Below are 24,443 nucleotides of genomic sequence, written 5' to 3' on the forward strand. Positions count from 1 at the left end.
CAACTTATGGGAAACAATCCAAACACATGGCCGGGGCACACAGGCTTCGTAAGCAGCCGACTACGCCAGATGTAACGACCGGGTTCTAGACTAGATGGGATCAGCTCCTGAGAGCCCCTCCAACCCAGCCGGAACGTAACCACCTCCCTCCTCAGGACCATCTATCCAGGCACCTGGGTACCTACCTGAGGATGGGGAACTCGCAATATACAAGCTCATATCATCAGAAACACCACTAAATCTATAGGGATACTAAGAATACTCACTTATTACTAAGGACATCCATGCCCTACCCCACACTCATACCTCATAGTCTCGCGACCACATGGGTCCAGACTAATCTACCCTGGGGCAGTTCTGATTATCTACCATTACACACTGATTACCCTCAGTGCTCACTCGACACGCAATCTGGCGTGCCATACACACTGAGCTGCAGCCTCAGTGCTCACTCTCTTTCTATTGTGTCTGCAATCCGGCGGAACTACACACCGTGTCCCCCCGGTGCTCACTCACTTACAATCCGATCTGCAATCCGGCAGATCTACACACTGACTACCCTCAGTGCTCACTCAAGCCGCAATCTGGCGGGTATACACACTGACCACAATCAGTGCTCTCACTAACGCCACTTACCAATGACGACCACTTTCCTATGAATACCTTCAGCTCTCTGTCTCTATCTTGGGAAGTCACTCTCACTATTCACTAAGGGTTCGCTACTACAATAATATTATGGGATGGCCGAAGTACTTGGTATATCAATTATCCCTTAGTTGTAGGTCTCCTCTCTCTCCCTAATTATTCAGTTATCACTTACCTGATCAGGGGTAACATCTGTTCAAACAGTAATACCTGACTAGGAGACAAGGTTACCTCCACTGTATGGGGACAAAAGATATACACACTGTATGCAGGAATAAAAATGCTCTCTATCATAAGAACAACACATGCACACTAGTTCACTATGAACTGGGGTATCTTTATTACAAAATGGCAATAGAATACACATACATAAATCTGCGGGGTCTCTATAACTAGCAGGAACTTTTAACACACCGCTGAAAGAAAAGGATTAGACATACAGTATGAGGGCAAGATTATCTGTGGGGTCTCTTGACTAACAGGAACACACCGCTGAAAGAAAAGGATTAGACATACAATAGCCTAGGGAATAAGGACAAGATTAAGGTGTAAGTGTAAAGGGGACTGGTTTAGACTACCTCACCTATTAGAAGGAAGATTTCTCTCTGTCTCTGGTGGGATCAGGGCTCTCTCTCTGTCTCTGGTGGGATCAGGGCTCTCTCTCTGTCTCTCTCTCCGTCACCACAGCCACACGCCTCTCGCTCAATTGCTCCAGCTGACAGCCTCAGCTCCTCCATCTGCTTTAATGCTCTCTGACAAACTGGCAGTCCCAGCTGATAGTTACTGCTCTCTCTTCAGCTTCAGCAATCATCTGCCTTCTTTCTCCATTCCAGAAAGCCAATAGAACTGCACGGGATTCTGCAGCTCCAGCAGACATCCTACTCTTCACTCTTCAAGAACTGAACTGACCCCTCCTCCTCTCCTGCAATTCGCTCATATGGATTCCTCTCCCCTCATGGAAATTTCCAACAGAGGGCTGCCTCCCACTGAATTCCTGTGCTAGCTCCAGAGCTCTTTGCGCAACCGCAGTGGCCAGCTGCATGTTACGTCTGGGCCCAAGAGACAAACACATTTCTCGGATAAGAACCTGTCCTGACTTGTTTTCCCCTAGCACACAACAGCATTAACTATAAACATTACCTTTCCCCTTGAAGCATCTCAGCTCCATCAAAATGGGGTCTCTCTAGTTCTGGGCCTTGTAGGCCTGAGAAGGATGAAATAACCCTTAGCTCTATCAGAGTACCTACACAAATCATACCAATGTATAATATAAAGTCAGGACCACAGGATCCAACCTCTACTATAGGCAAAATAATGAAAGGCAAAGCCAATAGGCAATAGATGGATTAGAGTAAGGGGTCTATCATCATATAAAGCAACTATCCTCTTCTAGGTCTGGAAGAAAGGGCTTAAAAGAGCCAACACAAGCTAGGAATACATATCCTAGATGTGAGCAAGATTAAAGTCTTTATCACTCCGAAATAGAGCCAAAAAGCCTGTCAAGACAGCGCGGTCCAGGCGCATACGGGCGCAGATAGGCGCATTTTTCTTAAAGGAAACAAGCTGCATTAAAAATAAATAGATAAAAAATGTTTTTTTTATAATTGAGCTGTGGTCCTGTGGCTCGTTGCCACTCCAAAACAGAGCTTTTTTACATTCACAAAGAGAAGGAGTACAAGAGGACCCCTTTCCTTCTACAAATGAGTTACAATTTCTGGGGAGTCTGTACCCTGTCAGTGGTTTGCACCAGAAATTGCAGAAAGAGTAGTAAACTATTGATACGTAGCATTCTGAATCGCAGGTAAGAAGGGATGCCCTATACACGCCTCTTCCTAATTGTGATTTGGTATGCACTTTGAAACCTATTTTGTGATTCGCTAAGCACTAACCGAGAGCCGCTATAGGGAAGTGCGCCCGGTGCCACCGCACCGGGTGCTGATATCTAGGGGATGCCGTGTTTGCAAGTTTAATATTATTTGAAAGCACCTTGTTAGACCTGCAAGCCCTAGGGTGGTCTTACCCCGTTTTTTCCCTTTGCGCCTAATTTTTGCCACCATCTTTTTGTTGGACCTAGGCCTCTGGGTGCCTTACCACTGCCAAACGGTGCTGAGGTGCAGGTACTCTCTCCTAATAACATGGCTGCCACAGGCCCCTGCTACTGTAGAGTCGCCATTGAACATACACGCACCTGTAGTTAGGAGCAGGCTGGGACATACTACTACTGTATCTTTGCCGACCTGCCTTTTTGTCCCATAGACAGACAAGTAGAAGGTCCTGGAACCTTCCAGCCCAGGGAGGAGTTATGCTTTGCCGCCTTTCAGGAGGGTCACCTGACCTAGGTAAGGAGGAAAGGAGGGAAACCTGACTAGTTAGTTGGGGCACCACTGGACCTGGCGGAACCTCTGCCGGAGTATAGGCAGTTGGGCCTAGGGAGGAACCTACACTACTGAGACTGACTGAGCTTAGGCCCTGCTTTACCCAAGATAGCTGAGGGACTCTGCCAGCCTGCTGACCTTGCCCAGTGAGGGGGAAACCCAGGAGACCAACTCCAGTGTGCTGTAGGGAACCATCCTGCCTCTGGTGCTTGTCAACTCAACCCCTACCTTTCCCCCAAGATACTGCAACCAAAGAACCTGAAACTAAGACCTGCTAACAACTAGCACTGAGACTGAAGTTCTGGGGACACTGTGAGAGCTGCTGCTACTGGGGGATCACCAGGTAAAGCGCTGTGCCCACCAAGCGCTATATTGATAGAACTGTGCCCCCCTGCGCTATGGGAGTGTAATCTGCTACCTGCTGCCAGTTCTGGACTAAAAACCCCTTGCTGTGCCCTGCTACGGGTGCTGTACTACCTTGAATCGACTGCCCACGCGGCTGCTGGCCTGAAAGAACTACATATGCTGCCAAGTGCTGTGCCCTTTGAGCGCTATTTGCCCCAGATCACCGCCGCAGCCCAGGAACTGGCCAAACTGCTGCTGTGCCCCTGCGCGCTGTGCCTTCCAAGCGCTGAGACCTCTAAGCGCTATTGGCCCAATCACCGCCGCAGCCTTGGTGCCCTGAACTGGGAAGCGCTGTGCATGAAACTCACCACCACGACCTCGGGGTCGCTGGAGAAAGGAGCGCTGTGTGCCTCTGGGGCGGGAAGGAAGCTTTGCGGGCGGTTCCAAGGTGAGCAAGGAGGAGGCGCTGCTCGAGACCCCTGCTGCGGTCCCCGAAGCCTGGGAGAGCTGCCACGGTAGTGGAGAGAGCCGCGCTAGGCCCTGGAGTGTTTCCTCGTGGCCGACGTCATCGGGCGCGTCTTGTAGCAGGCTCGGCCCCATTGGTTCCTGAGGCCGCGCCCACTGGAAGCCGCCATCTAACTGGCTTCCGCGTCCAGCCCCCAGTACGCCGCAACCCCATTGGCTCCTTGGCCGAGGGGAGGCCTGAGGCTGGTCCTGAACATGGCTGGAGGGGCTCTGTTGCTAGTGGGAGCCCCTCAATTGATTTCCCCACCGGTGCGGCCCCCAGTTCAGAGAGGAACTCCCGATGCCCCCTCAAGGTGAGAGCCCAGCGGGAGAAGAGCAGTGGGCTACCTGGGGAGAGGGCGCCTACCCGGGACTCAGCTCGTGAGTGGGAGACAGCTGAGGCCCAGACGCCTGTATACTCACTCTGGAGGGAGGGGGGAACTGCTCCTCCTAACAGAATCTGCTCAGCATTGCCGCTGTACTGGGGGTGGAGGATATGTTCCCTTTTACTGCATGAATGCCCAAGGATGTGTAGTGGCCTGGAATCTACGCCACAAAAGTTGTGTTAACTGTCTGGCTGACACTCCTGGATACCCCATGCTAATTCTTTGCCTGAGAAGTGTTGCAGGCATCATCCACCTGCCTAGTAAATGTCCCTGAGTTTAAATACATGCAGCCAAGGTGTTGCCCCTAAGGAAAGTGTGCATAGGAAATGCTACTGATGCTGTATACATGCCCCCAAAGTGTTGCCTTATTGGAGAAGTGCGGAGGGGATGTTACCTTTTTTAATGTTTGCATAAAAGATGTTGCCTATGATGTCCCTGACTATCAGAATTGTTATCTTCATTGAATTAATGCCTTAGAGATGTTGACTACATTAGCCTAGTACCTAAGAAGTGTTACCTGCCTGAACTAAAAGTAGATGAAGAATCTTGGTTTATAAAACAACCTGGTGTGGTGTCACTTCATTGCGTGCTTATTCTTGAGTCAGTTTGAGCGTGTGCTGCACCACTGCTTTACACATTGCCTTCGGGTGCCTTCCTGCCTCGCGCCAAGCTACCGTGTCGGAATTGGTGACCCCAGTTCTAACACACCTGCTGCAGCGTTAGTTTCCGCCAGCAATTTCCAGGCAGCCAAAACAAAATGTCAGGATAACTCCTGTGATTAATGTTCTTCCTGATGAGAGATCGGAGTTTTGTTTAATTGGAGTTTTGACTCACTATGGTAGCGCAGAGAGTTAATACGCCTGTTGCAAAAAACAAGTACCTTGCAGATTACAAAGTGCACAGAATGTAAATAGGTCAGATGTTTACTGTTTTTAAAAGAGATATCAATTTGTTACTTGCAATTTATACGTTAAATACAGAGCTGTTAACCTTTGTCAAAGATCTGCATGCTAGCTGCACAGTATAGATTTGTGCAAAGTTTAATGTTGCAAAAAGGATTCATTTGGGTAGAAATCTACTCTCATTTTTAAAGAGAACCCCCAACTATGGTGGTCCTTTTTAAATTCTGAGTTTGTGTTTCTCTAGACCAAGCACTATTAAACTATACTACCTAACATTTCCTATATACTGATTTACAAACATATGATTGATCGCCTCTCTGTTATGTGTGTGTGAATCCAAGTGCTCTTGACACCCTACACTGGTATGAGTTTCGCTATATATGCATCGGAGAGAGAGTTGTTATGGAGATTTAGGCATTGGTAAAGGGTGGTGGTGAGGTAATCTGTGGTGGAGGTGGTCATTGGGGGGCGCCAACAAACATTGTCGCACCGGGCGCCACCAGTTCTAACGCTGCCCCTGCACTTATCAATTCGAAGAATGGGTTTAGGACATACTAAAAAGCCTTCTAGAGGTCACTAATCCTGTGATTTACAGAATTGTAGGGGTTGCGACTACTAAATGGCTTTGTACATCTGGCCCTAAATTCTTGTAACACATGAATGCTGCGAGTCAGCTCTCAATTAAATGTGCAGTAACTACTATGTTGTTCCCCATATCTAGTGAAACGGACAGCTTGCTGAGTAAGTCTTGCCAGCCGCAGCATGGCTGGAAACAAAGTCACATAATGAGTTTTGGTAAAAGGGCCAGCTTCCTCTCACCAGTGTGTACTGCTACTGAGAAAACAACAAGCGTCTGTTTCTTCCAAATCCTTAAAGCTTGTTTGGAACAATACCACAATCAACGCATTTATTGCTAGGGATCCTCAATTTTACATTGACTGTCACTTTCATTTAAAGAGGATCATGGATTTCTCTATTCTCAGTATTATGCCAACAAATACCGTGCTTAGATGCCAACATGAACAGTTGCATGCTTTACCAGGGAATCCTTGTTTGCCTAATTTTAATTGTCCAGCTCCTTAGACCACTATGCAACCCATTTCACTCATCTCACAACCACATTAAGGCTGCCCTTATCAACGCCAGATTGCTACCTAACCACATTATAGAGATAGGCAACAATACTAAGGGTAACTCTTTAGATAGGATTTTTTGTGGTGAAAACTTGGCTTAAGCCTAGTTTGGAGACTCCATTGTGGAAGATTCCCCACCTTTTCAAATGTTTGTGTACATATAGATAGAGTTGGTAACAAATGTGGTGGGGGGGGCAATACCTTTAACTATTCTTCCTTTTTCCACTTTAACATATTCAGAAGTTCCTACTATTAAGACTTTTCCCAACCCCTGCCTTCAAGATTTGGCTGATGTCCCAATTGAATTCGACATTAGCAACCCTCACCTTTTACCTTTTGTGATTTCAATCTCCATATAGACAACATAAATGACCCTTATGCTGGTCATCTATCTACACTTTTCTTTTCTTTTTCATTACAGCAATGTCTAAAAGTCATTCTGTAGGCCACATGGTAGATTTGCTTATTGCCCCCAAAGACAGTATATATAATTTACAAGCATCTCCATCTGATTGGTCTGAACACTATCTTCTTGCTCTTGTTGACCTTCCTCCGCTGTCCATTAGACCCACTATGTAGAGATAAATGAGAGAGGGAGGAAAGAGTCAACGTGGGGTCTAATTAATTTCCCCTTATATAATATATTCTAATCAAGAAGAACTGGATCACACTCTTGAAGCTTGTTGTGTATGTGCGGGAAACAATTTGTTTTTTTATGAAAACCCTCACTCACCAACCTAGTTGGTGGCATGCTTCATCATCGGGTCCCACCCAAGGTGCCGAGTGCACCTCGGGTGTGCTACGGCGCCTGAATTACAGCGGAGCAGTATTTTATGAGTGCAAAATGGTGCAGTTAAAGTGATGTTAAAAACTGTCTACAGGGTCCCTTTTACTAAAGGTTCATTTTTAATGGTGGGCCCTATGACAGGGTTAAAACTGGAGAAAGGTTGATATGTATAGAGTTTATTATTATGCCTCTGATATCCTGGACAAAAGGTCTACATGTTTCAGCCAGGCTCCAAAGTGTGCTGGCTTTCTTCAGGAGCTGTGTGGTAGTGAATGTTAAAGAACGTGATGGTCAAGTATAGTGTACTTGGCCATTTGGAGTGACAAGTGTCTCACACGCTAAGGTGCGGTAAAGGAGGGAGATTGTATTATAATTATTATTAATATTATTAATATTAATTGATTCTTGATAGAGCACATGGCTACCCCTAGGCATCCTAGCGCTGGTTGCAACCACAATCATTTTCCGGTTTTACTGCAATTTCTGGAAAAGCCACTCCTAGTGCTGCTGTAAAACCTAAAAAGAAATAAGACAGACAAAACACAACAACATGAAGGGGTGGGAGCACACTGCTTCCCCTCCCAGCATAGTTCGCCCCTTAGCATTATGGTAAATGCAGTTCATGTTACATGCTTACTTGAATATTTCCTGGAGTATTCCATCAAAGTTGGTGCAGGTTAGTGCTGTAAATCTCTAGACACGTGTTTCAGGATATCATCCGTCATCAGTAGAGATAAAAATTACTGGTCTCAGTACCTCTCACAGGCACACAGGTGCATCTCCACGAGCTCATTAGCTCAATGGCTCAAGTGAGCCTTTTCAAACAGGAAGGGGTGGGAGCACACTGCTTCACCTCCCAGCACAGTTTGCCCCTTAGCATTATGGTAAATGCAGTTCATGTTACATGCTTACTTGAATATTTCCTGGAGTATTCCACCAAAGTTGGTGCAGGTTAGTGCTGTAAATCTCTAGATCCGTGTTTCTGGATATCATCCGTCATCAGTAGAGATAAAAACAAATTTCATCTGGGGTTGCTGAGCAGGCTGCCACAATGCTTTCAGGTCTTGGTACCTCTCACAGGCGCACAGGTGCAGCTCGTATTTTGGGTACTGTATCAAAATATGGGGTTCTGGCTTTTTTGGTACATAGGAAGTCTGCCTCTTGCTTGGAGATGTGATTTCTTGCCTCTGCTTTTTATATGGGACCCAAGATACACAAGGAGACCAGACCACCCCTAGGTCGCCCCATTATGTAGGGAATAAACCACCTTCTGGAACCTTTATCACGATTCTGTGATTTCTTTCTGAATCCACTGGTGCAAATCTCATCACAGATACACCTTTTGACCCGCATAATCACCTCTTAGTGGGTCTTGACATAGAGAGTCTCTATATGAGTCTCCCCCCTGGATGAAACCTTGAGAGTCATCAAACAAACACTGGAAGGAACCGCATGGGAATTCAACACACCCAGTGTATTCATTATGCAGTGACACAATAAAGCAACTCCTTCGTGACCTCCTAATTTTTCAGGGTTTAACCTCCAATTGTATGGGCATAATCATACTACAATAACACATGCATTTTCCTTTTTTCATTTTTTTATTGAAATTATTTTCTCATTAAACGTTTCTTTTTATATCATTATTTTCCATTTAAAAAAAAGTTTTTTTCACCACAGACTACATTATTGTCATCAGTAAATCATAATACAAAATTCATTGTTCATATACCAATACACATACTAATAACCATATCACCAGGTAGAGAACTAAACCAAACACAACACTCTCTCTCACTCATTCCACATACGCAACTTCATATATCCGGATTTATTAACACATTTTGTTGATTTTCTATCTATTATCCAATATATAACCACTCTAGTTAGTGGGATTTTACAAGGACTTGGTCAACGCGTTTTGTTGAAAGGTAACAACGATGGAAACCACCTTCATCAGGACCCGCCAGATATGTCAATGTGTGTTCTCTATACCCTGGAATTACCTGCAAGGGTGTGTATGAAAAGACCATATTAAATTTTATGCCCATAGTACATATTAAAAAAGACATTGCTATGGACCGACGAATAACGACAACAATCACACAATCATTATCACCTTATGTGTCACCTTATAGCCCAAAACCACAAGTGTTTCCTATCTACTAAGAAGAAAAATACAAATTTTACAATACCCCTTTGCCTTTACTTACTCAAGGCAAAAAGAAAGTTCATCTATCCCCTTTAGATGGATATCTGAGTACTCTAAGAAGTCATCAAATCTTTTATTAGAGGATTAGCACATATCAGAACTTACTCTTAGTTGGATCTTCGATTTAGCGTTTTCACGGATTATTTCAGATTCCAAAAACTGCAGCCCCCATAGATTAGCTGCCTATAAAGTAAGAAGGATTTATATCACCTATCCTGCAGCAGGATCAGTTATCATCCTCAAACCCCAGCTTGCACCCCTGTTACCTTAAGTCTCTTTGTACAAAGGAGGGAAAGAAAATGCAATCCTGTCTAGGTTCGGCTACCATGATCTCCATCAAGGTTTACACTGAAAGGTAGATGAAGCAACAATACTTAGCACCTACTTCCCATAGGGAAACTTTATTCAGCAACTATTTTGTTAAAAAGGGAAGCCTTATTACCGTAAGTATCTTATTAAAACTGAGACGTCCTCGATTCTGTATGTGGTTGGCCTGTGTCAGTTGCTCTCAGAGTCTCTCAAATGGTGTTTTAATCTATACATGCAAAACGGAAAAAACGGAAAAAACGCTGATATGACTACACAGGGGACCTTTTTGAAATAACGTGACATTCTTTATTATCAATGTGTAGCCCTTATAAATACCTTCAACTTTTTTCTTTTTTTATGTTCCTTTTTGCAGGAATACAATTTTCTTAATAAGTCCTATCCTAAAACTGCAGCATTGTATGGTCTGCCAAAGACACACAAAGATGTAGTAAATCCACCTATGCGCCCCATTATACCGACTAGGCTCAAGTACTGAGCCATTATTGAAATATGTTGACTCATACCTATATCCTCTCACTCGGACATATGTTTCATTTATTCGCGACACTGGAGATATTATTGGGAAACTGGAAGGAATGCAATTTTATCCCGAGACTGAAATACTGGTAATGCTTGACATTGAGGTTTTGTACAGCAACATTCCTCAATGTCAAGCGTTACAGGCAGTAGCCGCCCTTCTACACAGGACCCCAGGAGAGAGACCAGATAGATGTGTGCTTGAATGTTTGGAAATAGTTCTTGTAAATAGTTTTTTTGAGTTCAATGGATCCCTGTACCAACAGATAAAGGGTACCAGCATGGGGGCTTCCCGTGCTCCCATTGTCGCGAATATTTATATGGGAGAATGGGAAAGGCAAAATGTTATCAATGAGGCGGCTCCATTTTTTGACAATGTTATTACGTGGAGACGTTTCATTTACAATATTTTTTCATTTGGAGAGGAGACAGTGGCTCGCTTGAGGAATATGTATTGTGGTTAAACGCAAGTGACCAGAATCTGAAATTTACTGCAAAGAGCAGTGCCCAGTGTGTGGAATTTTTAGATATTGTGATCTCTGGATCTAATTTGGTTTTGGAGATCAGTCTATTTCGCAAACCAACAGCAAAAAATACAATCTTACATTACCAAAGCTACCACCCGAATATTCAGAAAGATTCAATTCCTTTTGGGGAGTTTCTTCGCATTTGAAGGAATTGTACCGGTATGGTTGAATTTCACAAACATGGTGATGCTTTAAAATTAAGATTGTTGGCTAGAGGTAACCCTAGAAGGCTTGTTCGCCATGTGTACAAGAGGGCAAAATACTATAATCGTGATGCCCTCTTGGAGGGAACACAATGAACCCCGAAAGATCAGGTAGTTTGCGTTGTCAATCACTCCCCTTTTAATTTTAAGATAAAGAACATCATTCAAAAAAACTGGAAAATTCTGAATACAGGTGAGGAAGAAACGAGGTTAGATCAACCTTTGGTAGCCTTCTGTAGAAATCAAAATCTACGTGATATATTGGTACATACTAGACCAAATATGTCGGCAAGGATGCGTCAAACAACCATGACAGGATTACCTATGGTGATTGGCAATCACAGGTGTGGATCTTGTCATGCCTGTGATTCGGCCATTGTTACGGATTCCATTGAGTATCAAAGTAAAAGCTTCCAGTTGAGAGATCTAACTAATTGTAGGAGCCAAAATATTGTGTACAGAATAACTTGTCCATGTAAACTGTCCTATTTTGGAGAAACATCGCGTGAATTTACAGTGCGATTTAGTGAACATAAATCCGCGATACGCAATGGCAGAGTGAAAGCTCCACTCGTTCATCCCTTTTTAACAAAACAACATTCTGAAAAAGACGCGAAATGGTGTATCATAGAAAAGGTGAATGGACAAATGGGGACTCCGATGGATATTATCCGTAAAAGAAGAGTGTTTTTGGATTTTTTCGCTGGATACTGTAAAAAAATGGACTGAATGAAGAAATCCAGTAGAATATCACAAAACCCTGGTAATATCGCATCTGCAACCTTGTAATCGTGCAGAATGGAGAATTGCAGTATATTTGTGTTGAGGGATGTAGACAGCTGTCTACCCCTGTAAGTGAAAACACTGTGTGAAGTTTCAATTGTAGTATTAGTCTGGTAATCTCAGACTGCTGATAAGGAGCGTGATGCGTGTAGTTATAACGGAATACAACAAATATGTTGGTTTGAATAATTGATTGAACTAATGCAGTCATGCCAGCGATAGGTGAGGTCCCCGACTATTATTCAACTTTAAGCTTTGGGGAGTATTTTACCTATGTATGGCAGTATGTGTAGCAATACGCTAGTCTGACAAGAATTTGGTCAATTCCTGATATAATGTAGGGGGCGCCCCAGTAGTGCAAGTCACTTTGTTGCCATAAAATTGTATCCCGGTTTCAAACTATAGACATGCCATACTGACAATGGTACCTGACATTCAGGACCATGCAGTATTTGAACTGGGTAACAAGATGCCTTCTTTGTAACAAATATGTATCTCTTGTTATTGTAACAACGTTCCGTTTATTAGATTATAGAGGAACAGTGAGACTTGAGTAATATGTTTGATATCGATGTGGTGGGTTAACTGCATATTATATTCATACCGGAGATTCACAGCCAAATGGTTTACTTTCTCAGTATGGTGCCAGGATTCCACTACCAAGAGGAGTCTGTTTTCAGTATCAATGACTCCCTTTGGAGCCACCATCAATGCATAGTCCTTTGTCAGTAGATGCAATTGTCGACGTTGTTTATGTCGGAAGTCCTATGCGATAGGATACCGGCCTCGTTTTGAGGATCATGTGATAAGGGCCGCTGCGGCTGAGCGATCCATGGACTGTTTGAAGTAATTGAAACCAGGTGTCTTTTATCAAGCGAATTGGGCGCGAGGAATCTGGTATATAAAGGGCCCCCCATAGTAGCATAAATCAATCGTGAGGGTGCGATGTTTGGTGCACGACGCTGATGGCGACGAATGCGAGAAAAAGGTGTAGGTCCAGATTAGGACTCGGGTATATTATTTCGGGAAGGTTGTAACACACTAGAAAACCTTGGTGAGATTGACACAGGAACTTTTGAACGTAGAGGGTACAGCAGAGTCTAAAGCTGTGGTAGAGGAGGGACTCTGAGAGAGATTGAAAACTTTGTCAGCCCGTTTGTGAGAGAAACTAAGGGGCAAACAGACTTGCAAGAAACAGACTCGGATTTGAGTACATTCAAACCGAAGAGTGTATATATGGCACTGGTGTCTCACAAACTTTTAGACACCTTTGAATCATTGGTAAGACATGATTTAGCAAAATTAAATCTTAAGCCACCTGTTAGACCTAATTTACACAAACATGAGATGCATATGTTGAGAGAACTTACAGCAGACGCTACTATCACTTTCCAAATGGCAGATAAGGGCGGTGCCCTGGTTATCATGGACACTAGTTTTTATCAAGAAAAGGTGACACAACATCTATCACACACCTCCACTTACATTAAACTAGACCAGGATCCAACACACACGATTATAGAAGCACTTAATCAGATTTTGGACAAAACGGAACAAATGACTTGGATTAACACCACTTTAAGGTGGTATCTCACAGTCCAATATCCCAGAAGACCCAAACTGTACATGCTTCCAAAAGTGCACAAAAGCATTACTGATCCTCTATTTCGCCCAAACGTCTCAGGATGCGATTCGATATTCGCACCCGCAGGACGATTGGTAGATCATTTTCTCCCAAAATTTGTGCAAACATGGCGTAGCTACGTCAAAGATACAACACACTTTTTAAATCTTTTCAAACAATTTCATAACAATTTTCCAAAACAGTGGCTGTTGTGTACAATTGATGTCACTTCGTTGTATACTTCAATACCATTGAAGGAAGGAGTTGAGGCCTGTGAATGGGCATTGTTTCAATTACCAGAAATTGCAGTGAACAAAGTTTTCATCCTGGAATTACTCATCTTCTGTTTGCAACACAGCTACTTGGCATGGCAAGATGTTTTTTACCTACAAGTTAGCGGGACCTCCATGGGTTTTCCAGGGGCTCCCTCATACGCCAACACCTTTATGGCCCAGTTTGAGAATGATTTCATCTTTGAGCGAAATGAATGGCAGACTAATCTAGCATTTTATGTTAGATTCATTGATGACATTTTTCTAATTTGGACTAACTCACAAGAATCGTTGGAAAGACAGATTGAGGCCCTCAACACTAAGCATGAGAGGATCAAATTCACTCACTCTATCAGTGCACACAACATTTCATATTTGGATGTACTTGTCAGTAAGAACAATAATTCTCCTGAAACATCATTTTTCACAAAGCCTACAGACAGGAACAATCTTTTGCTTCATTCTAGTTTCCATCCACCGTCGTTAATTCAGAATTTACCCTTCTCGCAAATGCTCAGAATTAAACGCATAATTTCTGACGACAACAGATTGCAAGAAGCACTCCAAGAACAGAAAAACAAATTCATGGATCGAAGTTATCCAGATAGCATACTAGATGTCGCAATAGCCAAAACACAATCACGAGATCGAGTCAGTTTACTCAGGCCACAAGTCAAACAACCAACTGATCGGTTGGTATTTGTGTCTAAATTTTCTACTCGATCACATTCGATCAAGAAAATAATCAAGTCCAGATGGGATCTATTACGAGGTGAACCAGATTTCAACGGGTTATTCAATGAAGAACCTCTCTTCGCATATACCCGGAGCAAAAACATTAAGGATATACTTTCCACCAAGATATTGAAGACGCAACAATTCAAGGAAATGCGCAAATGTTTTAACTGCGTACACTGCAACAACGTCATCGTGGGCAATGTGATTCACCATCCACATTCAGGCAAACCCATCACACTCAAACATAACAGTGATTGCAATTCAAGCAATGTTATATATGCAATCAAATGTACGTGCTCTATGTGGGCAAAACTTCGCGTAAAATTAAAATAAGAATCACAGAGCACAAGAGTACATTTCGCACCAAATCAGTCAAAACTTTTTTTGCTTCACATTGGTTCGAGAACCACCACACTAATGCTCAACTACAATTGACTATTCTTGAGTCAATGACATTCACTTAGGGGCAAAATTCAGACAGGATACTAGGACAAAGGGAGGCATGGTGGATCAAGTTTCTACAGACCTTAGCACCAGGGGGTCTGAATGATAGAATAGAATTGATATGCTTTTTGTAAGAATACAACACGTTTACAATTTCATGTGTTCCCATTGAGTGCTCCTGTTGTTTTGTACATGAATCGGCTGTTTGTTCAAGTAATACATTGGGAATAAGGTTTTTTTCACACACACAGTTTATATGTTTACAATTCCTCCCAGCTCATTATTATTTTTCTTTGCACACAAATTTCTACATGATTATCTTTTCTTTTTCTTTTCTGTTCTACAAATTTTCAGTGGAGTGTCACTCCTGGAAACCTTGTATTTAACATCATGTGGCTCACATTTGATTCGGAGGCTTTCTTTAGCACAATGTAATGCTCATCATTGTGCGTTTTGGAAATTATCTCAACGCTGATCAAGTTTAATAATAATCCTATACAGTCGCTGTTTCCCACTTTTAAAAGTAGTTTTCATGCAGTGGGATTTATGCTAGTACTATTCTAAGATGGCCGCCAGTGACAGTTTTCTTTCCAGTTGAAGCTGTGGACATCTCCTAACACATGCGTGCAACCAACACACATGTTTGTTCGCTTTAGTGACACGAGGAAGTGGGCTTACTTTATGGGCTAGAATTGTTCTCAGGGAGATTAGCAGTGCACTTATAGTTTTCCCTGATTCAATCTTCAACTAACAAAGGTATTGGGTGGTGATATGTCAACACTACTTCAAGATGGCCGCAAAAGACAGTCCTCTTTTGTGTTTGAGCCAGTCTCGATACTACATAATACACGTGGTTAACCCGCATACCCTTTCGTCCAGTTTGGTGATACGAGGAAGCGCGTCTTTTCAACGGGTAAGACATTGTTCTCAGGCAGAGCAGCAGAGCTTTTTGAGTTAGTTTCTGATTTCAGTTCCCATTCACAGAGATATTTGGTTATCGTTCACAGACTTCACGCTAACTGTGGGGTGAGTGTTCAGCGGGAACACTTTACCCACCTGCAGCAAATACTACATTAGATTCTAAGCAGCAGTACGGCGATTTTCTAGCAGCGTTTCAGTGAGTACACACCAAGAACTTCATTACAGACACGGTTGATCAAATTGGGGCGTTTAGGCTCATGAAAGCATTTGGTTCCTTTATTTATAGATTGACACCGCAAGGTATTTTGAGTACTGGCAATCTCACGTTTCATTTGTGACTGTGTGACGAGTGTTTAGCAGTAACAGTTCACCTACCTGCAGAAAACATTTCATTGGGTCTCTAGCAGCTGCACAGTGATTTTCAAGTAGCGTTTCAGTGAGTACATGCCAAGAACTTCACTAAGGATACGTCTGGTTAAATTGGGGTGTCCAGGTTCATTAAAGCATTTGGTTTTCTTATTCATAGATTGATATCGCACTTCCTTGGTCACATTGTAGTCGACCCTTCGTGGTCACTCAGCATACGGTATGCACTGGCACATCTCTATTTGGTCAGGGTTTCTGCAATCACATTCTGTCGTAGGGCAACTTTCGAAACAAGCAGAATTACACAAGAGTGCATGTCACGGATACGATTTGGTCGTGTTTTTTCTCTCTCTCCCTCTCGCTTTTCATCTTGGTTCACCCTGTTTACTCATCGTATACACAACATATTGGTGCAGGTGCGCTGGTTCTCTATTTTGCCTCTCAGTATTCCTCGGTTGTGAGTAATTTCACACTATATTCTATCCTTGATTCACCGCTTTTTAATCTGGACATACAGCTGGTACATTAGGAAATCACCATCAGATTCATATTGGATATCCATATATTGAGAGTTACCTTGGACATTATTTCACGTATTTTCATTATAAAGACAGTAACAATTGTTTCTATCATACAGTTACAGTACATGTCATGTTGGTTTCTTGTTGTTCTCTTTACAGCGCCCCTGAAGAAGGGATTATATCCCGAAATGCATTGGGCATGATTTGGAAGACTGTTTTGCATTGTTAATGTGAATTCTTATCACAAATAAGAAAATCTTGTTGATATATAAACATTTTGTTATATGTACATTACGTTTTGAAAATGCAAATTCGATCATTCGATATCATGTATTTTAGCATGACTTGATCTTAGAGTTAGTTGTATAATCCAGGACAGTGTACAATGGATTGTTAGCAATATAATTTATGCAGTGACAAAGACATTTTTTTTTAATGATATAAAAGTGCATTCAATATCACACATCTATTTGGTCGTTCATTTGATAAAAGTGATATACTTTACATAGCAGTGCATCAGGCATATCAGTGGGTTTCCACTAGCAGTTGATAAGAAACTAAGGGGCACCTTACTGGAAAGGTTAAAATGGCAGTATTATAAATCGTAGGTTATGAGGTTTGTAATACAGTCCAGCAGAGTTTAAAGCTTTTGCATATGGGAGACTGTGAAAGAGATCGTTAATTCTGTGCTAGCCTTCTTGTGAGAGAAATTAAGGGGCTCCCTGTCAGAAAGGCTAAAAGGGGCAATATTGTAAATCTTTGGTTGCCAATATTGTGTAGATCGGACATATTATGACAGTGATTTGATGAATGGTAGTTGTATTAACATGCAAAAAGGAACATAAAAAAGAAAAAAAGTTGAAGGTATTTATAAGGGCTACACATTGATAATAAAGAATATCACGTTATTTCAAAAAGGTCCCCTGTGTAGTCATATCAGCGTTTTTTTCAGTTTTTTCCGTTTTGCATGCATAGATTAAAACACCATTTGAGAGACTCTGAGAGCAACTGACACAGGCCAACCGCATACAGAATCGAGGACGTCTCAGTTTTAATAAGATACTAACGGTAATAAGGCTTCCCTTTTTAACAAAATAGTTAACAAAATAGTTGCTGAATAAAGTTTCCGTATGGGAAGTAGGTGCTAAGTATTGTTGCTTCATCTATCTTTTATTTATCTTTCAGTGTAAACCTTGACGGAGATCATGGTAGCCAAACCAAGACAGGATTGAATTTTCTTCCCCTCCTTTGTACAAAGAGACTTAACGTAACAGGGGTGCAAGCTGGGGTTTGAGGATGATAACTGATCCTGCTGCAGGATCGGGGATAGAAATCCTTTTTACTTTATAGGCAGCTAATCTATGGTCGCTGCAGTTTTTGGAATCTGAAATAATCAGTCAAAACGCTAAACGCTAAATCGAAGATCCAACTAAGAATAAGTTCTGATATGCGCTAATCCTCTAATAAAAGATTTGATGACTTCTTAGAGTACTCTGATATCCATCTAAAGGGGATAGATAAACTCTCTTTTTGCCTTGAGTAAGTAAAGGCAAAAGGGTATTGTAACATTTTTATTTTTTTTCTTAGTAGATAGGAAACACTTGTGGTTTTGGGCTATAAGGTGACACATAAGGTGATCATGATTGTGTGATTGTTGTCGTTATTGGTCGGTCCATAGCAATGTCTTTTTTAATATGTAGTATGGGCATACAATTTAATATGGTCTTTTCATACACACCCTTGCAGGTAATTCCAGGGTATAGAGAACACACATTGACATATCTGGCGGGTCCTGATGAAGGTGGTTTCCATCGTTGTTACCTTCCACCGAAACGCGTTGACCAAGTCCTTGTAAAATCCGTATTGGCTATCCTAGCTAAGCCGCACATTATTTAACATATATGTGGCGTACTTGGCGAAAGTTATTAAAGCTCATGGACTCCGCTTAACCACCTATGCGGACGACACCCAATTGGTGTTGGCAGTGCACAAGGATGGACCAGCTGTGGCCGCAACATTTCAGTAGGGGATGCTGGCCATTAGTTCTTGGATGTCAAGCAACTGCTTGAAGTTAAATTCGGACAAAACCGAGGTGATGACCTTTGGCAACCTTTCACCGGAATGGTCTTCCATCTGGTGGCCCAGTGAAATGGGTTCAACCCCCCTCCCCAGTTGCCAAGGTCAGAAACCTCGGTATCATGTTCGATGAGAAGCTGTTGTTCAAACATCACGTGAACACGGTGGTTTCATCATCTTTCTATACACTAAGGAAGATCAAAAAGCTGTTGCCATACCTCCCTTCAGGGGCAGGGAAAACCTTGATCACCACTCTTGTTTTCTCTAAAATGGATTATGGCAACGCCCTCTTCCTTGGTACTCAAGAACCGATCCTAACAAAACTACAATTGGTGCAAAATGCAGCGGCTAGAATGCTGCTAGGCATCCCCAGCCGTCGCCCCACCTCTCTGGCTATTCGCCAACTGCACTGGCTAAGAGTCAAGAGCAGGATAAAGTTTAAGGCACTCTGTATTGCCTATAAGGCTATCCATGACTCAGGACCCAGGTTCCTCAAGGATGCCTTTCGGATCTATGCTCCTCAAAGGCCCCTTCGCTCGGCTTGCACCCATCTCCTCTCGGTCCCACGTACCAGAACCACTAGCTGGGGAGACAGACGCTTTCTAGTAGCAACCCCCAGGCTGTGGAACTCACTTCCCCTGTCCATCAAAACCAGTCCCACACTCATCATCTTCCGGAAACTCCTGAAAACCTGGTTATTCAATCAATGATTCATCTGGTAGTTCTTCATCCTAGGCAGTCTGATATGCGCCGAGACACCCTCAGGTATTTGTGCGCAATAAAAATCTCAAAAACATAAACATAAACATAAACATTGGATAATAGATAGAAAATCAACAAAACGTGTTAATAAATCCGGATATACGGAAACATGGCTTCAGGCAAGCTCAGGACCGGATATTGCCTTTGCGATTCCTTCTGGCTATGTCATGGTAAATAGAGATAGAGACATAGGAAGGGGCGGCGGTATTGCCATAATATTCAAATCCATTTACAACTGCAAATTTGAGTCTTTTCCGCTACAGGGCTGTGAGGCTGCCTTATTCAAATTAGCTATCAGTGCCCAGATGACTCTATCTGGTTTACTGATATATCGTCCCCCTGGGAATTCTAACCCCTGGGTAACATCCTTTTCAGAAACCATTGCCCCATTGATCTTGAAAGCTGCCAATTTTACTATTCTAGGAGATCTGAATTTACATCTGGAAGACCCCCTATGTCCAACTAGCAAAACTCTTTTGGCCGACTTAGAAGCGCTTAACATCTTACTATGCAACTCTGGACCCACTCATTCGGCAGGGCACCTGTTGGATCCTGTTTTGTCCAATCTTGCGTATGACTGTGAATCGGCCGCCCGTCCTCTGGGATGGTCGGATCATATGGCAGTCAAATTTTCTCTCCCGTGTACTACGAACATAACATTTGATGCTGATTTGGGTGACAAATCACGTTGTTGGGGTAAACTTAATGTCACTGAGTTTAATAGGTACCTATCTAACACTTTGCCAATTGTTAATCCATCTTTTTTGGTATCGGAAGCAGCAGTCTCCGATTGGCTGACTACTGCTGTGAATAAACTCTTTCCTCTTGCGCCCTTACACGCTTTGTCCCATCGTCATCCTGCAGCTTGGTTTTCGGAGAATTTAAAAACTACGAAATCCAAATGCAAGGTACTTGAGAGACAATGGAGGCGTTCCTATTCGCCCTCCCGTAAGATGGCATATAAGGTAGCGCTTAGAGACAACCACAAACAATGTAAGACCGCAAGAGCCACTCATATCGCCAATACCATCTCACATGTCCAGAATTGTCAACGCACATTATTTTCTGTGGTGGAAAAACGAACTGGAGCTGATTCCATCCCAGCCCCTCCAGCTTTGAATGAGGAACAGTGTAACTCAGTGGCTGAGTTTTTTATCACCAAGGTAGAACGGATCTACGACTCGTTGGGAATTCGTCCTTTGAGCGCAGATTTACCTTCTACTCCTGTGCCAGCCCAAGACTGTCAACTATCTATGACAACTAAACTTTCTGAGTGGCTGCCTTTTGATGATGCCTCCATTGCCAATTGTCTTAATAGCATTAAATCTGGCTCTCCCTGTGACCCTCTTCCGGCAAAAATTTTAAAACAACTTGATTTAAACTCCCGTCGCGTACTGATGAAACTTCTGAATACCTCATTGACAGAATCATGTGTTCCACAGAAGTGGAAACACGCAATAGTAGTTCCCCTGCTGAAAAAAGCAGGTGCGGATGTTTCAAACCTATCCAATTATAGGCCCATTTCATTGCTGCCTATTTTTTCCAAAATCTTAGAGAGGCATATTAATTCCCAACTATCCCATCTAGTGGAGAGTTCGGGCTATCTGCATCCATCACAATCTGGTTTCAGGGCCCATCACTCCACTGAAACTACTCTTTTGGGGGTTACAGAGAATCTGAGACACAGTATCGATCGCGGGGAGACACCGGCGCTTATCCTGTTGGATTTAAGCGCTGCGTTCGATACTGTGTCTCACTCCATTCTTCTCTCATCCCTCCAATCCTTGGGAGTTGGGGGTTCGGCCCTAACTTGGATAGCCTCTTTTTAGAGTGGGCGCACCTTCCAGGTTTTTTCGGCCAAAGCATCGTCTAAAATGTGTGCATCGGTGTACGGCGTGCCCCAGGGGTCTATTCTTAGCCCATTACTTTTTAACATCTACATTAGACCCCTGGCCACTATTGTGGAAGAAGCTGGCTTAACTTTATTTTCGTACGCCGATGACACACAAATAATTTTTTCTCTATCTGGAAGGGACAGCAGCAATATCTCGGCTCTTAAATTGGGTTTGTCACAAGTGGCAAGTTGGATGCAGGTAAACTTCCTGAGGCTAAATGGTGACAAGACCGAGATTGTAATCCTGGGTAAGGACAAAGATCTCTGGGGCCCCCAACATTGGCCCGAGAGTATGGGTCCTACCCCGAAGCCTGTGGCCCAGGTTCTCAATCTCGGATTTTTAATTAATGAAAAGCTCACAATGCGACAACAGGCCGTTAAAGTGGCTGCTATTTGCTTTGCCCCCCTAAAATGGCTCCCAAAAATGTTGTGGATACTTCCGGTTGCCACTCAAAGGACGGTGGTCCAGGCCTTGATAACATCTCGCCTGGACTACGGGTATGTACTGTATCTTGGTGCAGATTTGACAACTGTGATAAAACTTCAGGTTGTTCAAAATGCGGCCGCACGGTTGTTACGTAATGTTCCCCGAAAAGCATCCGCATCCTTAGCCCTTCGCGATTTGCATTGGCTAGAAATTAAAAATAGAATTAAATTTAAGGCTCTATGTTATATCTTTAAGATAAAACAGGGCTCTGCCCCCAGGTACCTTCAAAGTCTTATTCATGCCTATACACCTAGTCGTACCCTCAGATCTGCAGGTAAAGGAGATTTTGTCGTTCCTAGATTTAGGCTGGTGAAGATGGGCGGCCGCTCATTTTCGCACCTGGGCACCAAAACTTGGAATGCTTTGCCTGTTAGGCTGAAGTTGGAAACTGATCTTGTCAGGTTCCGAAAGGGATTAAAAACTTGGCTTTTCCAGCAATAATTTTCAGAACAGTCTCTTTCTAGCTGTCCCATTCTTTAAAGCTTTGTAGTTCTTTCTTCTCTAGTCTATCCCTTGGCGCCGGGAAACCCATTGCGGGTAGCTGCGTGCCTTATAAGTTTAAATAAATAAATATGAAGTTGTGAATGTGGAATAAGTGAGAGAGAGTGTTGTGTTTGGTTTAGTTCTCTACCTGGTGATATGGTTATTAGTATGTGTATTGATATATGAACAATTAACTTCGTATTATGATTTACTGATGAAAATAATGTATTCTGTGGTGAAAAAACCTTTTTTAAAAATTGGAAATAATGATATAAAAAGAAATGTTTAATGAGAAATTAATTTCAATAAAAAAATGAAAAAGGAAAATGCATGTGTTATTGAAGTATGATTATGCCCATACAATTGGAGGTTAAACCCTGAAAAATTAGGAGGTCACCAGGGAGTTGCTTTATTGTTTTTGTTGTTTTCCCCTCTTCTCCCAACCTGAAAGTAATTGCTATGGAGGGGGTCCCATAAATTTTACTTGGTATTCATTATGCGGTGTGCAACCCTTGCCCTCAAAGAGAACTATTTCGAATTTGAGGGGGATTTCTTCCTACAATGAATGGAGCATCAAAGGGGAGTACATTCAACCCCCAGTGTGGCCGGCCTTTATGTGTTTCACTTCGAAACCACACGCATCCTGGCCCCCCACAACCCTTTCAAATCTAACATAAAATTCTGGCGCCGCTTCATTGATGACATTTTTATGATTTGGGCATGCAAAGAGGATACTCTTGCAACTTTTCTATCATGGCTAAATAGCTGTGACCCATATTTGCACTTCACCAGCACTGCAGATAATAAGGAATTGGCGTCCTTGGATCTAACGATAGAAGCAAAAGAAGGTTCTCTACAGACCACTACCTTCACACCACCACCACAGCCAGAAACTCGCTACTCAAATTTGATAGTTTCCACCCACGTTCACTCAGGGAGAAGTTACCATACGGACAATTCCTCCGGATTAGAAGGAATTGTAGCAATATTGAGGCCTTCCAATCACAATCGGCAGATCTAGTGGAGAAACTGAACAAGAGAGGTTACCTGAAGAAAATCATATGCTCCTCAAAGAAGAGAGCACAAAAACAGAACAGGGAAGCTCTACTAGAAGAGACTCAAAGACCAGACACAACCATCCCACTGACATGTGTCACAACTTATAACACTGTCTCAAATAAAAAAACTAAAATCATCAACAAAAACCGGCAAATCCTCAACACAGGAAAATTACGGTGGGAAACACCATTATTCTCCTTCAAAAGAGCAGATAGCTTAAATGACCGTCTGATCTCCACACGCCCGAGACAGACCCACACCTCAAGGGGTAACACTGTCCTTAATGTGTGGAGCCTCCCAAAAGTAACAGGCCATTTCCCTTGTGGGAACTGTTGTGTATGCCACCTTACTATAACCACTAAGGGGTCAATTCCGATGTCGGACGGTCAGTCAGGAGCCGTAACCGACCGACCTGCTGTGGTTACGGCCCTGCTAGTACGATGCGACCGAACCCTGTTCGGTCGCTTTCATATGGTTCACAATGCAAGCATGCATTCCGAGCGTAATGCATGCCTGCATTGAGAAAAGCTGGGGTGTAGTTCATCCCTGCACCCGGCACCCCAAGGTGCGGGTGCAGGGATCCACAGAGGGGCACCATAGGTGACCCCAGACTGCCATTCGGCGGCCTTGCACCCATGGGGGCCCTACTGGGGGCCCCCAAAGACAGTTTCTGACTGCCTTTTCGTACCGGACAGACCGGTACGAAAAGGCAGTGAAAAGCTGCCATCGTACCCCCTCGGTCGTAAAGAGGCGACCGGGGGAGTACTGGAGGATTTCCGGTTGGCAGATGGGCTCTCCGAGCCCGTCGTAGGCCATCTGGAAATCCGAGCCGGATTCCTTTCCGACCAAGCTCATCGAGTTCGGATCCCTTCCGAACCGAAACAGAATCGGCCCCTCAATCTCTATAATTGGAAGAAGGCAAAAAATGGCTTCTTAAAAAACACACTAATTGTAACTCCACACATGTCATATACATGATAGAGCCGGCACAAAGGATAATCCTCTATTACAGAAGGATCAACGCTGGATTTACCGCCTTTCATCCCACAAGACCGGGTTGAATGACACCATGCCATGGAATGCGCTGAACAACCGCTAACCACTTATCTATCACCAGTACATATTGTCAGGAAACATCGTGAACACCC

This window comes from Lissotriton vulgaris, chromosome 3_1 (assembly GCF_964263255.1).
Source record: "Lissotriton vulgaris chromosome 3_1, aLisVul1.2, whole genome shotgun sequence".
Classification (NCBI taxonomy): Eukaryota; Metazoa; Chordata; class Amphibia; order Caudata; family Salamandridae; genus Lissotriton; species Lissotriton vulgaris.